Below are 15533 nucleotides of genomic sequence, written 5' to 3' on the forward strand. Positions count from 1 at the left end.
AGCATAAGAGTGGCAGAGTGCATTAAAAGGCTAAAGTGAAGAGGTACGTTTTACTTTTGAAAATATAAACAAAAACAAAAATCAGGCTTAGTTCCTCATTAAGTCCTGATGGTTCACCTGTGTTGAATGTGGTGGTCCAGAATGCTTCTCTACATAGCAATATATTAATATTGTCTCTACCTCTAAGGGAAGGTGTAATATTTTCAATCACACAGAACTTGAGAGACACAGGAGAACCATATCCAGACGTTGCGATGGATAAAATATGCACATTATTAATCATCATTAAATCAGAAACCTCTTATTAGGCAAGCTGCAAATATTAACATGTGCTAAATGCAATCATCTTCCCGGCAATGAAGTCAATTGAACATACCTGTACCGTACTTGGCCTTGACAGAACCATAGACAGACCTAAAATAACCCATCATAGGTCCAGGGCTAGACAGCCCATCCAGACCATAGACAGACCTAAAATAACCCATCATAGGTCCAGGGCTAGACAGCCCATCCAGACCATAGACAGACCTAAAATAACCCATCATAGGTCCAGGGCTAGACAACCCATGCAGACCATACACAGACCTAAAATAACCCATCATGAGTCCAGCGCTAGACAGCCCAACCATACACAGACCTAAAACCACGGAGTAACCTTTGTCCCTATACAACTGGTTGTTTATGTATGATTATAATATAAACAAAAGTGTTTTACAAGAAAACTCTGTTGGATACCTTTAACATGATGCACTAGCAAGCATTGTGTTGTGATCTGTGGTTGTTGTTGTTGTGACGACGAACAGCAGTGTTAAATCATGGATGATCGCCGTGTTTTTGTCGTGCTCTCTGTGGGCTATTTATTTTGTATTGTGGGCATGAGAGAGAGAGAGAGAGCGAGAGAGCGAGAGAGAGAGAGAGAGAGAGAGAGAGAGAGAGAGAGAGAGAGAGAGAGAGAGAGAGAGAGAGAGAGAGAGAGAGAGAGAGAGAGAGAGAGAGAGAGAGAGAGAGAGAGAGAGAGAGAGAGAGAGAGAGAGAGAGAGAGAGAGAAGAGAGAGAGGTGGATGGAGAAGCGAGCATCAAGCTAGATCGCCCTGGAGAGATAGAGATAGGGAACAGAGACATGTCTGGCTGCGTTTCCCGAGTTTTGCTCAGCACAGATATAATCGCAAATGAGGATAAAACAAAAACAAAAATAGACGTAACATAAAGTGAGCATAAGAGTGGCAGAGTGCATTCAAAGGCTAAAGTGAAGAGGTACGTTTTACTTTTGAAAATATAAACAAAAACAAAAATCAGGCTTAGTTCCTCATTAAGTCCTGATGGTTCACCTGTGTTGAATGTGGTGGTCCAGAATGCTTCTCTACATAGCAATATATTAATATTGTCTATACCTCTAAGGGAAGGTGTAATATTTTCAATCACACAGAACTTGAGCGACACAGGAGAACCATATCCAGACGTTGCGATGGATAAAATATGCACATTATTAATCATCATTAAATCAGAAACCTCTTATTAGGCAAGCTGCAAATATTAACATGTGCTAAATGCAATCATCTTCCCGGCAATGAAGTCAATTGAACATACCTGTACCGTACTTGGCCTTGACAGAAAACAGAAAACTCATCATACTGTAGGTCTAGGGCTAGACAGCCCATCCAGACCATAGACGGACCTAAAATAACCCATCATAGGTCCAGGGCTAGACAGCCCATCCAGACCATAGACGGACCTAAAATAACCCATCATAGGTCCAGGGCTAGACAGCCCATCCAGACCATAGACAGACCTAAAATAACCCATCATAGGTCCAGGGCTAGACAGCCCATCCAGACCATAGACAATAACTAGGGATGTCCGATATTATCGGCCTACCGATATTATCGGCCGATATCGGCATTAAAATGTGATATCGGTTGATATCGGTATCGGAAATTAAGAGTTGGACAATATCGGTATATCGGTATCGGTAAAAAAGCCAATACATTTACATTTACATTTATTCATTTAGCTGACGCTTTTATCCAAAGCGACTTACATGTTCTGTACGACAAGCCATCAGGAAGGGCACAACTCTATCAGCTGAGCAACAATGTTCATCAAAGTGTTGAGTGCTACAGTGCTAACGAGCATCCCTAAAAATAACCCATCATAGGTCCAGGGCTAGACAGCCCATCCAGACCATAGACAGACCTAAAATAACCCATCATAGGTCCAGGGCTAGACAGCCCATCCAGACCATAGACAGACCTAAAATAACCCATCATAGGTCCAGGGCTAGACAGCCCATCCAGACCATAAACAGACCTAAAATAACCCATCATAGGTCCAGGGCTAGACAGCCCATCTAGACCATAGACAGACCTAAAATAACCCATCATAGGTCCAGGGCTAGACAGCCCAACCATACACAGAGCTAAAACCACGGAGTAACCTTTGTCCCTATACAACTGGTTGTTTATGTATGATTATAATATAAACAAAAGTGTTTTACAAGAAAACTCTGTTGGATACCTTTAACATGATGCACTAGCAAGCATTGTGTTGTGATCTGTGGTTGTTGTTGTGACGACGAACAGCAGTGTTAAATCATGGATGATCGCCGTGTTTATGTCGTGCTCTCTGTGGGCTATTTATTTTGTATTGTGGGCATAAGAGAGAGAGAGAGCGAGAGAGCGAGAGAGAGAGAGACGAGAGCGAGAGAGAGAGAGAGAGAGAGAGAGAGAGAGAGAGAGAGAGAGAGAGAGAGAGAGAGAGAGAGAGAGAGAGAGAGAGAGAGAGAGAGAGAGAGGGTGGATGGAGAAGCGAGCATCAAGCTAGATCGCCCTGGAGAGATAGAGATAGGGAACAGAGACATGTCTGGCTGCGTTTCCCGAGTTTTGCTCAGCACAGATAACATCGCAAATGAGGACAAAACAAAAACAAAACAAAAAATGCACCCATGTTAAAGGAAAACTCCAACATTTTGGGAAATTAGCTTATTTGCCATCTACCCTGGAGTTAGACAAGAAGATACATACCTTTTTCTTCTCTGTGCATGCAGTAGGAGTAGGAAGACGTTGGGAACTAGGCTAATGGAGGAACCTACTTCCAGTGACTGACGCTAAGCTAGGCTAACGGTGTGCGTCTTCCTACTCCTACTGCATGCACAGAGAAGAAAAAGGGTATGTATCTTCTTGTCTAACTCCAGGGTAGATGCCAAATAAGCTAATTTCCCAAAATGTTGGAGTTTTCCTTTAACCACGCACACATTTAATTTAGACCCAGCTTCTAATATAGACAGACCTTTATTTGTCAAAATGTGTAGCCTTACCCGGCCAATGAAAGGGACTCTGCTTCTACTTAGGAATCGGCTTTTGAATAAAGTTTTACGGTAGGTTCTTTATACTGTCAAATTAGTTGAAACAGTACACCACCCAGTGTAAACAATGATGATGTTTTGGGATGCGTACACAATTTGGTACAGAATTAAGTTTCCAAGGACAATCTGTATGAAAACATGTGACGCCTGTTATGGAAAATATTAAAGGACAAAAGATGAGCCGTTGTATAAATTGAGTCGAGTTATTAAAAAATAGAAAGCATAGTTTAATTATTTCCTCTGTGGCCACAGCAAAAAAGGACAGTTTACAATCAGAGACAACAATGTTCACACACAAGCGTCTGACCATAAAATGACAAAGAGCTCTGGTCAGACGTACATTAATACACAATTGAAATGACGTCCACTAGACACCCAGACAGGTAAACAAAGTCTGCCCAAAGGACAACCAGCCTTGGCTAGGCGGTGTTGTTTGTTATGTTCTTAACTGGAATGCTAAACAACCTTGCTAGGAGAGAAAAAGATTAGGTCAAAGGTCATCCTCTCCCCACATTAAAGGGACAGTTTGGCGTTTGGTGAATTGCACTGCATCTCCAGAATGTCCATCTCCCCAAAAGATGCACGGTTATGGTGCACAGAGAGTTTTGCCTATAAGATGACATTGATGTTGACGGTCTTTCTAGAATATATCACGCACCCAGAGGATGCCACACCCTTCCTGTAAGCACTTCACCCCACATCCTGTCTGCTATAGTTCCTTAGTGTTCTTCATCCCTGCTCCATGGATATGTACAGAGATGGTGTCACTCCACTCTTACCAAGCACCATGATAACAAAGCTGTGTGCGTGTGCTTGTGGCTACCTGTGATGCTACTTGTTGATGCGTGTTTGTCTGTGCTTATGTTTACATTCATATTTACATTTGGTCATTTAGCTGAACGCTTTTATCCAAAAACGACTTACAAATCAGCAGGAAGCGTACAACTATGGCAGCTAAGGGTCATTGTTCGTCAAATAGTGTCAAACTCATCAAATAGTGTTACACTCTGAGTGCATATAGTATAGAAGTATTAACATGATAGGTAGTAGTATAAGAATATTAGCATAGTAGTAAGGTACATAGTAGTAAGATTCTTATTAAAAAAAAGAAAGAATTTACATTTTAATTTAATTTATCAATAATTTTTTTATTAAATGTGTCTTGTATGTTTATGTTCTTTATAGTTTCTATCCAATCAGGTGCATTCCACATGGGGGAAATGGGAAGTATGGAGGGGATACATGCACGCAACATGCAAACAACAACATTCATTTTGGACTCACCAAAAGTTTTTAAATGATAAATTCATTAAATGGCTGCATTTGGTAAATGGCTGTATTTTTATATAGCGCTGTTATCCAAAGCGCTTTACAATTTGTTCCTCACATTTGACCCATTCACTCACACATTCACACACCGATGGCAGAGGCGACCATGCAAGGTGTCAACCTGAACCTGCACATCGGGATCAATTAGGGGTTAAGTGTCTTGCTCAAGGACACTTCGACATGCTGCCTGGGAGGAGCGGGAATCGAACCGGGTAAACCTCCGGATTACCAGACGACTGCTCTACCTCCTTATCACTGTCGCCCCCCGTTAATCAATCATTATTTGGTGGGAAAAAGCAATACTTTTATTCCACACCTTTCTAAAAAGCTGTGTGGACGTGGATTTTTTTTTTAAATGTCTTTATGATTACTCTACATAAAAATGTTACCTACAGTATTATTATATATTATTTATATATTATATTATATATATTATATTGCACTATTTTACTCTATTTATTTTATGTTAGATCCTAATGTAAAAAACTGTGATTTTATATGTCTGCACTTTATGTGCTCATTTTATGTCTGTCTTTTTTCTGTTGTGAAGCACTTTGAGCTGCAGTTTCTGTATGAAAGGTGCTATACAAATAAAGTGTATTATTATTATTATTATTATTACAGCACCTGCATTTACATACCAACGAGCCTTCTAGCAGGACAGTATCCAGGGAGGAAGCCAGGCAGCGGGACCCACCAGTACGGCCTTTATGAAAGGGATGGCCAGAGTCTCAGCCAGCCAGTCCATCATGCAGCACCGCAGATTAGTGTTGATCACATGTGTCCAGAGCCTCCTGATGGCCGTAAAGGTAAAATCGATAGCAGTCCAGTCGCTCAGCGCTCCCTCCTCCAGCGGTCCGTTCACTCAGCGCTCCCTCCTCAGGCAGTGGCCCCTGCAGGACAACAGATCAATGGCCCGCCGCCACGTACAGCAGAGGCAGGTGAATGATCCAATTACACCTGTGTGGAGTGGCGTGCATCCATCTCGCCGGACGGCCGCGATCGCACCACAACATCCTCACTCACCCACGCACCCGCTCGCTCGATCATCACTCGCTCACGCACGCACTCACTCGCTCGATCACTCGCTCACCCACTCACTCGCTCACTCACTCACTCGCTCACTCACTCACTTAAGGCCGGCGGTATACTGAAAAATGAATGCGGACGTGCCCGAAATACAAACACCGTCAGAAACGGTTTCCGCCCTGTATACTTTGTGCGGCTCCGCGCCCGTTCATCACCATTTCGATGACCCCACGTCCACGGTCGATGGCACCCTTCCCTCCCAGGCGTGCAGCCGTGGTGGGGACCCTTGACCCCACTCTCTCCCTCGACCCTCGTGTCAAACTGTCAAGTCCTCCTACGACCACCATCGCAATGTTGCACAGATCCGGCTGCTATCTCTCACACACCCTGCTGCTGAAACCCTGATCCATGCCTTAGTTGGTCTTGACTGATAATAATAATAATAATAATAATAATAATAATAATAATAATAATAATAATAATAATAATAATAATAATAATAATAATAATAATAATAATAATAATAATAATAATAATAATAATAATAATAATAATAATAATAATAATAATAATAATAATAATAATAATAATAATAATAATAATAATAATAATAATAATAATAATAATAATAATAATAATCTTTATTTGTGTAGCACCTTTCATACAAGAATTACAGCTTCACAGCAGTAAAATAGACATAAAATAGACATAACATTAGCATAGAATTTGCATAATTATAGACAGGCATAAAATGAACAGGTAATTCATATTACAGTAAAACCTCCTGGAATTTTTTTTTAATAGATTCCTGTCCTTAACACCCTGTGGACAGAAGCGCGGATATATCCGTGGCAAGTTGTTTTTGCTTTTATTCCATTTTAATAACCTATTCAAGGTCGCAGAGCGAGAAAGTGCAATACCGGACAGATCCTCTTAGGGGCGCTATCGCGATAATGCAGTGTGCCCTGTGGCTGAACGGAGCATTATTTTTTTTTACTTTCAATGGAGTTTTCAGTTAGCTCGATTCTGGATGTGCAGCATGTAGCTTGGATTACGTTTTGGATTGCAGATTTCACTATGCAATAAGGGGATTTATCATCAGCCAATGGACATATCGATCTACCAGATGGCGATCGATAACGGGGAAATGCTCAGGGGATCCAACCGGCTCATGGTAAGATCTTTTTCACGTAAATTACAGCCCGAGCTCTACAAACAGCCCCACGTCTGTTTACATTTGCCGGTCCTCTAGAGATTTATTAGACGCATCCCAATGGCCCCGAATGTGTTAAAATCTATGGACAATTTTTTTTATTCAAAAAAGATTGTAATATATTTCTGTCATTAATTAAAATCTATAAAATAGATTGTGATATATTTCTGTGTTAAAATGTCCAACCCCAAGAGAGGTTCCTGCACAAGTCCCACCCAACTCCAGGGTCTGAGGCCCCTCTACTGGGAATCTTGCCGTTTCAATTGATTATAATAGATTTCTGAGATTAACCGCAACTCACTCCTCTGCCACATCAGTGCTATAGCTCCATCAATAGACTCCAGACAACTGGTCCAGAACGCTTCTATACTTTAAGCAAGTGGCTTGTCCTTCCGTGTTCCCATTTTGCTCTCTGATTGGCCACGCACGTTTCTGGTCATGTGACATGTGCGCCAATCGTGGGACGGCAAGTTTTTGGACGGTTAAGCTTAGGCGACTCTTTCGAAGTTGGTTAAGGTTAGAGTTTGTCTTAGAGCATGGCGATAGAACGCCTGCCCTGATTTCAAACTCTAACCTTAACCAACTGCGAAAGAGTCGCCTAAGCTTAACCAGTGATAAACTAGGCGTTAGGTAGTTTGCAGGCTGTTAGACCCGGAAATAAGCGCAGAACTTGCCGTCGCACGATTGGCGCACATGTAACAAGACCAGAAACGTGCGTGGCCAATCAGAGCGCAAAACGGGAACGCGGAAGGACACTTGCTTAAAGCATAGACGCGTCCAGAACGCATCCGCCGACTTCTAATTCACACCAAATCCTGGCACCACACCACCTCAGTCCTAACAGACCTCCACTATCACCACATCCCCTCAGTCCTAACAGACCTCCACTATCACCACATCACCTCAGTCCTAACAGACCTCCACTATCACCACATCACCTCAGTCCTAACAGACCTCCACTATCACCACATCACCTCAGTCCTAACAGACCTCCACTATCACCACATCACCTCAGTCCTAACAGACCTCCACTATCACCACATCACCTCAGTCCTAACAGACCTCCACTGTCACCACATCACCTCAGTCCTGTAAGATCCTGATCAAACTGGCCAGTATCACGTCTTCGTCTGTTTGGCCCTCCATCCAATTCCTCTGCGTTGTGTCATTTTAATGGTCCTGACGTCTCCGATACTGGCAGATAAGATCCTTATCTCCCCCGTTAGTGCAATCCATAAACCATAATAATTCTCCACTTCCGTAAGAATTCGACACTCCGACACCGTGAGATACCTTATGAGGAAAAGCGTTGTTTTATTGCTATAAACAGAACCTCATAATCAGATGTTATCAGATGTTATCAAATTGTATCGTCCTTGGAGAGTCTATTCTAATGATCTTTCGGTGTGTTCGTCTATCGTCCTGTTGTTATTCAGTCCAATAGTGGTCAGGCCTGTTCGTTAGCCGAGACCATCCTCGTGGTAGCCGAAGCTACTGGTGATGTGGCATTCCCCCCCCCCCCTCTCTCTCAATGAGAGGAGAGAGTGTCTGTGTGATCTCAGTCCTACTCGCTCTTGGTCAGATTCTAGTCTGAGTCAGATTCTAGTCTGCCTTACACCCGGAAACACCGTTCGACTCATAGATGTTCGTCGTCGCAACGACGGCCCCGCCTTCTGGTTGTCATGCGACGTCAACTATCATGACAACTGCTAAATAACCTTTAACACCATTAAACTTTCATTAAGATGAACCTCTCTCCCTCCTGCTCTGGGAGACACCCTCTTATCTCAGATGTTCTTAAAAGGAATGTCAACAAACATTCTCTCGCTGGCAGTGTGCCTCACAACAATCACCCTGCTCTACTGAACCACCGTCTCCTGCTTCCACCGTCCGCATGCACTTCGACCTCTCTGACCCGGCACCGTTTTAGCTGTGGTCACTCCCCCCAATCTATACATCACATACATTGAAAAAGCACCCCAAATCTCTCATTCCCCCCTTTGATTCTTAATCAACCTTCAGAATCATAAGACTACTTGGTTTTTCAATTAATTATACACAAAAATAGACTCATAACAATGAGGGCCCCGCCGTCTGCTGTTTTTCCTTTTGTTTTCCATTACCCGCATCACACCCAAACCAGAAAGGATAAACAACGGTCATGGAGGAGAGAGAGAGAGAGAGACAGAGAAAAACACAGATTGCAACTTTTCAGACGACACACCTAAAACCCTTCGGCCCCCCTATTAGGTACCCCACGTCCAAATCAGAGCGCTCCCTTCCCTCTTACAGTACACCTCCCATCTTGGGCCGGTTCCGTCTTCTAGGGCAAGGGCCCCTTTCAGTGACGGCTCCTTTCCTGAGCTGGTCCCCCTCCCAGGGCGCGGTCCCCTAGGCAAAAATGTCTCCCCTGGTCTGCTCCTGCTCAGTGTCTCTGGCTGTCCTCTCCACATCTGCTCCTCCACCGCCGCCGTCTCCTCTCTCTCGTCGTGGATGATCTGATGATCTGTGTACCAGGCTGCGGTGCCTGGCCCCTGCGGCTTCCTCCTCCTCCAGTCTGTCTCCTGGTCATCTCCTGGTCATCTCCATCGCTGTCGGTGTCTCCCCCCTTTGAAAGCAGAAACACAACACCGGCAGTCGTCTGTACATTCGACTTCCCTTGTTTTGCTATTAGTCTACCACCTTCTCCACACCTATTATCCATCTTACAGGGCGGTTCCCTGTTTGTTGTCTTCCGGCGTGACACTTGCAGATTCCGATACCCACTCCGCGCAACTCTTCATCCCAGTTTGATCCCCAGCGCGCGCCAGTTCTTCTGGTGACGTGTCTTCTGAAGACCCTGCATATCTATTAGGTGTGAGAAGGCCCCACTGGAATTCTAACTCCCTCTTTATTCTATAATTAACCCATTCAAATAACTGCACCATCTTTCTGTGCAATTCTTATTTAATCCATTGTATAATTAAACTCTACTCCCCCACTCCGCCACTAGATGTTAGTACAGGCCTATATCTAAATATTCCCCTATGGGTAATGAAAACTCCCCAGCACTACCCCCCCTCCGCCACTAGGTGGCGACCTACTCCTCCTCCATGGTGTTTTAGTTGACGTGTCATTTCCTGGTTCTTATCACCGTTATCTCCTCGTGGCTCACGGCCATCTTGTATCATCCTCCTCGTGGCCCCTTTTGCGGCCATCTTGTCTCGCTCATAATGGCTACTCTCTCAAACAAACAAACGCTGCCCTCCTTTTTCAAGGCCTAACAACAAAACAAACTGTTTCTTAGAGTCTCGTCGGCCGAACAGGTCATAATGATGTCTGCAGGTCACATGACAATAGATGATCTACTAACATGCAAGTACTGAACAGGTCAAAAATAGACTGAATGCCAAATGACGGTAGGTCTGAAAAACGTAGGTAGATTCTCCCGACTCACAGTCCCGCGTTCCCGCCTCTTGCGAGGAAAACAACCCTTATATTACAGACCAACAAGAATGGAATTAACCCCTTAGAACACTGCCTTCCTTCACCGGCCCGTTTGTTTTTCATTCCCCGTAGATAAAACCCATCCTGGTTTCTCAAAACACCATGGCTCTCTGCTCATATTATTACAGCTGGCTTCTCTGTCGCTTCTTATTTACGGATGCACATATCTGTTCGTTTTTATTTGGCTTAAAAGATCAAAACAACCATGTGTGCACAGTGAACTCACATCTTTCTCCGGAGCGCTGTTTCTCCTACAGCGCTGGTCCGCCTCATGACCGCTCGACTCGACGCTCTCTCCCAGGGCTGGCCGGCCTTGCTTCGATCATGATTCTCCCACACATTGATGACTGTTGTCCACTGTCGCCCCATTATTGAAAAAGTCTTTATCCGTTGTTCTTATCTCTTACAAATCCGGCTGTCATCAACAACCAACTGTTCCCGTTGTTTTAATCTCTTGCAAATCCGGCTGTCATCGGCACCAACTGTAAGATCCTGATCAAACTGGCCAGTATCACGTCTTCGTCTGTTTGGCCCTCCATCCAATTCCTCTGCGTTGTGTCATTTTAATGGTCCTGACGTCTCCGATACTGGCAGATAAGATCCTTATCTCCCCCGTTAGTGCAATCCATAAACCATAATAATTCTCCACTTCCGTAAGAATTCGACACTCCGACACCGTGAGATACCTTATGAGGAAAAGCGTTGTTTTATTGCTATAAACAGAACCTCATAATCAGATGTTATCAGATGTTATCAAATTGTATCGTCCTTGGAGAGTCTATTCTAATGATCTTTCGGTGTGTTCGTCTATCGTCCTGTTGTTATTCAGTCCAATAGTGGTCAGGCCTGTTCGTTAGCCGAGACCATCCTCGTGGTAGCCGAAGCTACTGGTGATGTGGCATCCCCCCCCCCCCCCCCCCCCCCCCTCTCTCTCAATGAGAGGAGAGAGTGTCTGTGTGATCTCAGTCCTACTCGCTCTTGGTCAGATTCTAGTCTGAGTCAGATTCTAGTCTGCCTTACACCCGGAAACACTGTTCGACTCATAGATGTTCGTCGTCGCAACAACGGCCCCGCCTTCTGGTTGTCATGCGACGTCAACTATCATGACAACTGCTAAATAACCTTTAACACCATTAAACTTTCATTAAGATGAACCTCTCTCCCTCCTGCTCTGGGAGACACCCTCTTATCTCAGATGTTCTTAAAAGGAATGTCAACAAACATTCTCTCGCTGGCAGTGTGCCTCACAACAATCACCCTGCTCTACTGAACCACCGTCTCCTGCTTCCACCGTCCGCATGCACTTCGACCTCTCTGACCCGGCACCGTTTTAGCTGTGGTCACTCCCCCCAATCTATACATCACATACATTGAAAAAGCACCCCAAATCTCTACAGACCTCCACTGTCACCACATCACCTCAGTCCTAACAGACCTCCACTATCACCACATCACCTCAGTCCTAACAGACCTCCACTGTCACCACATCACCTCAGTCCTAACAGACCTCCACTATCACCACATCACCTCAGTCCTAACAGACCTCCACTGTCACCACATCACCTCAGTCCTAACAGACCTCCACTGTCACCACATCACCTCAGTCCTAACAGACCTCCACTATCACCACATCACCTCAGTCCTAACAGACCTCCACTATCACCACATCACCTCAGTCCTAACAGACCTCCACTATCCACCACATCACCTCAGTCCTAACAGACCTCCACTATCACCACATCACCTCAGTCCTAACAGACCTCCACTATCACCACATCACCTCAGTCCTAACAGACCTCCACTATCCACCACATCACCTCAGTCCTAACAGACCTCCACTATCACCACATCACCTCAGTCCTAACAGACCTCCACTGGCTTCCTGCACACCACTTATTCCAGCACATGCCCTCAGGTCGCTACAGGTCCATTCTAACCAGACACACACGTTTCACAAACAGTTTTTTCCCCACAGCAGTCCGAACACTGAACACCCTGGCCCACCCCCCTTTGCACAAACGGGCAAGCATCTGTCACCGACCGACACTGTTACCGTGACTGTCCTATATGTATTTATGTATATATGTTTTGACGTTTTTGATGTTTGATGTCTGTTTCATGTTTGATATAACCAGTGCTCAACATCTGTACCGAAATCAATTACCACCAACCATCGTTGTGTGGCATTAAAGTATCTTGTATCTTGTATCTTGTTCCTGTCTCACACTGGACAGTGGTGTCAAACTCAATTGCCAAGAAGGCCGAAATGAAAAATACAGATGATCCCGTGGGCCAGAGACATAATAATCCCTAAAATAGGATATAGATTAACAGATGAATAGGTAATGTTGTTGATATATTAGATTTATGCATATACCAGCTCAATATGTTATTTCTGTTCACTCTCTGGTGCCTCATTGGATACAAGGAAGGCCATCTGTTTCATTAAAATGTGGGTAAGGACTCGGAGGCATCCTGTATGGATACTGGCTCATTCCTTCTTACAGATTTAAATGATATATTAGGTTTCAATTTGCTAGACTTTCACAAGTTCCCCCGACTTTGACTTCAGAGTAGGTATGTGAAATTAATTAAAATTATGATGAATTTGCAACCTAATGATACATATTAGGATAATAGATTCATTATTCTCCCACGGGAGTTTGTAAGATTAGCAACACTAGGTTAAATTGGTCCTGGACTTGGAGAACTAAGTGGAACACATACACATACACATGCATGCACACAACACACACACAACATACAGTATATCTCTCATCGGCATCTCTCTCTCTACTGTGGCTTTCGTTTATTTTGCGCAAAACCAATCAATCCCACGGTTTTGATTTCAGAGTAGTTATGATGAAGAGGCAATAATTCACTTGACACAGTGAAATAGGACACAACTGAATAATACGAGAGAAACACGAGTTGAGCAACTGACTGATGAGTCTTTAAGAGCGAAGAGCAGCACAACCCGAGGATAAACACTGTGTCTTCCTCCAATGGCCCTCGGAGGTAGAGTCGATGTGTTTCCATTCAACGAGAACACGATGCAGGTGCAGATAACGCTCTAGACGTTTGCATTAGTGGGCTGTGAGACGGAGGTGTGTTTGATTCGTATCACAGGCCTGCTGAACAGCGGCCAGGAGAGCTCCTAGCGGGCCAAAATTAATCAAATGAAATAAAGCAAATGAAGCCTACAGGCCAGGGCCGTGTTTGAGCCGCAAAATCCTGGTCCTCACCTACAAAGCCTTCATGACACTATTACACACTAATACAATATCACACTATTACACTATTACATACAATTACACCCTATTACACCATTACACAGTATTTTTACACTATTAAACATCATGAAACTATTACTAACAATTACAACATCACACTATTACACTATTACATGCAATTACACCCTATTACACTATTACACAGTATGATTACACTAATACACAAGCACACTATTACACACTATGACACTATCACACTATTCGGGGCGACAGTGACTCAGGAGGCAGAGCAGTCGTCTGGTAATCGAGGAGGTTCCCGGTTCGATTCCCGCCCCTCCCGGGCAGCGTGTCGAAGTGTCCTTGAGTGAGACACTTGACACCTAACTTCTCCTGATGAGCAGGTTGGCACCTTGCACGGTCGCCTCTGCCGTCGGTGTGTGAATGTCTGTGTGAACGGGTGAATGTGAGGCGTGAGTTGTAAAGCGCTTTGGATAAAAGCTGCTATATATAAATGCAGTCCATTACTATTCCACGACTACACACTATTCAAGTATTGGGTGCAATACACCTTTAAAACGTTGAGATGATTGACACCTTCCATATAGAATGAAAACAGACAGCCTTCCTTGTCATTCATGACAACAATTCACAACATGTGAAAGGGGGCGTGGCTTATTTAAATAGACAATGGGAATGAATGAATACATAATCTTTAATGCATAGATAGCTTCCGCCTGGTGGCGACAGTGAGGGGAGGACTGTACAGCCTTTGGTTTTTTCGAAAATACTGTTTCAGCACAAATTATCTTTCTCTCTGCCCTTAAAGGACCTTCTTACATTTGGTGTGTATTTCATTGGAGTCTGTTGCTCTTATTCTTTAAGGGAGTTTTGGCTGGATTTATGTTATATCATACATATCCCCCTGTCCCTTTCTAATGGCTCACACCTGGCGTCCCACCTGTCTCCACAGTGATTAGCTGAATTCGCTGATTTCAACTATTTTTATGTTTCCAGCAACTACTCCCCACCCCCAACCCCACCCCCACCCGCCCAAGCCAAACAATTTTTTTTTTTTTTTGCATACGAATTATGCAGAATGTAATATCATAACTGTCTATTACTTTTCTTGCAATTGAGCCAATTTTCCTTAGGTACGGTTTTGAGGTGTGTGTTCAACAGAATGTAGTATCAAAAACACATTCACAAAAAGTATGGGTTACTGAATGCTGAACTGCACTATTATAATCACTAAGCCAGACCTTACCTGTGTCCCTGTATCACTTGTCTCTGCTGCCCTTTGATTAAAAAACATCTGTATGTCCATTTTCCTTTTTTTTGGGCATATTTCAGTTAGTCACAGTAAAAGTCACCTAGTAAAAGTGAGATAATTGACAATATCAAAACATGCTAGGGCCGTACCGAATAGTTCGAAGCTTCGTTCATAATGTTGACATTCGAATTCTAAATCAACATAAAAAATTGTAATACTTTTATTATTATTTTTTTTTTACATTTTTATTTGCCAAGGTATGGCGAGTGCCATACCTTGCCATACCAAAATGACGCCCCTGAATGAACACCAACCTGTATTGTCGCGGTGCGAACAGACCTCCATTGTTACTACACACCCCTCCCACCCAAGCACCAATAATTAATTATACATTAATAATACACCACACCCTGGTGATAGCACCCCCCCTTTGGAGATAGCACTCCCCCGCGGCCTAAAAAGCAGACGATCCACAACAAGTCGCCGCCTCTCTATTATCCCGGGCGGTTGCGCGGCGGGGTAAATCAACGTCACCCGCGTGGCACTCCGCCCTGACAAGATATATTCTTTCATTTTGAAGTGGTGGGGGCGGGACTTTGTGGGCCTCTCTGA

The sequence above is a fragment of the Notolepis coatsorum genome (assembly GCF_963971535.1).
Source record: "Notolepis coatsorum genome assembly, chromosome: 11".
In the NCBI taxonomy this organism is placed as follows: Eukaryota; Metazoa; Chordata; class Actinopteri; order Aulopiformes; family Paralepididae; genus Notolepis; species Notolepis coatsorum.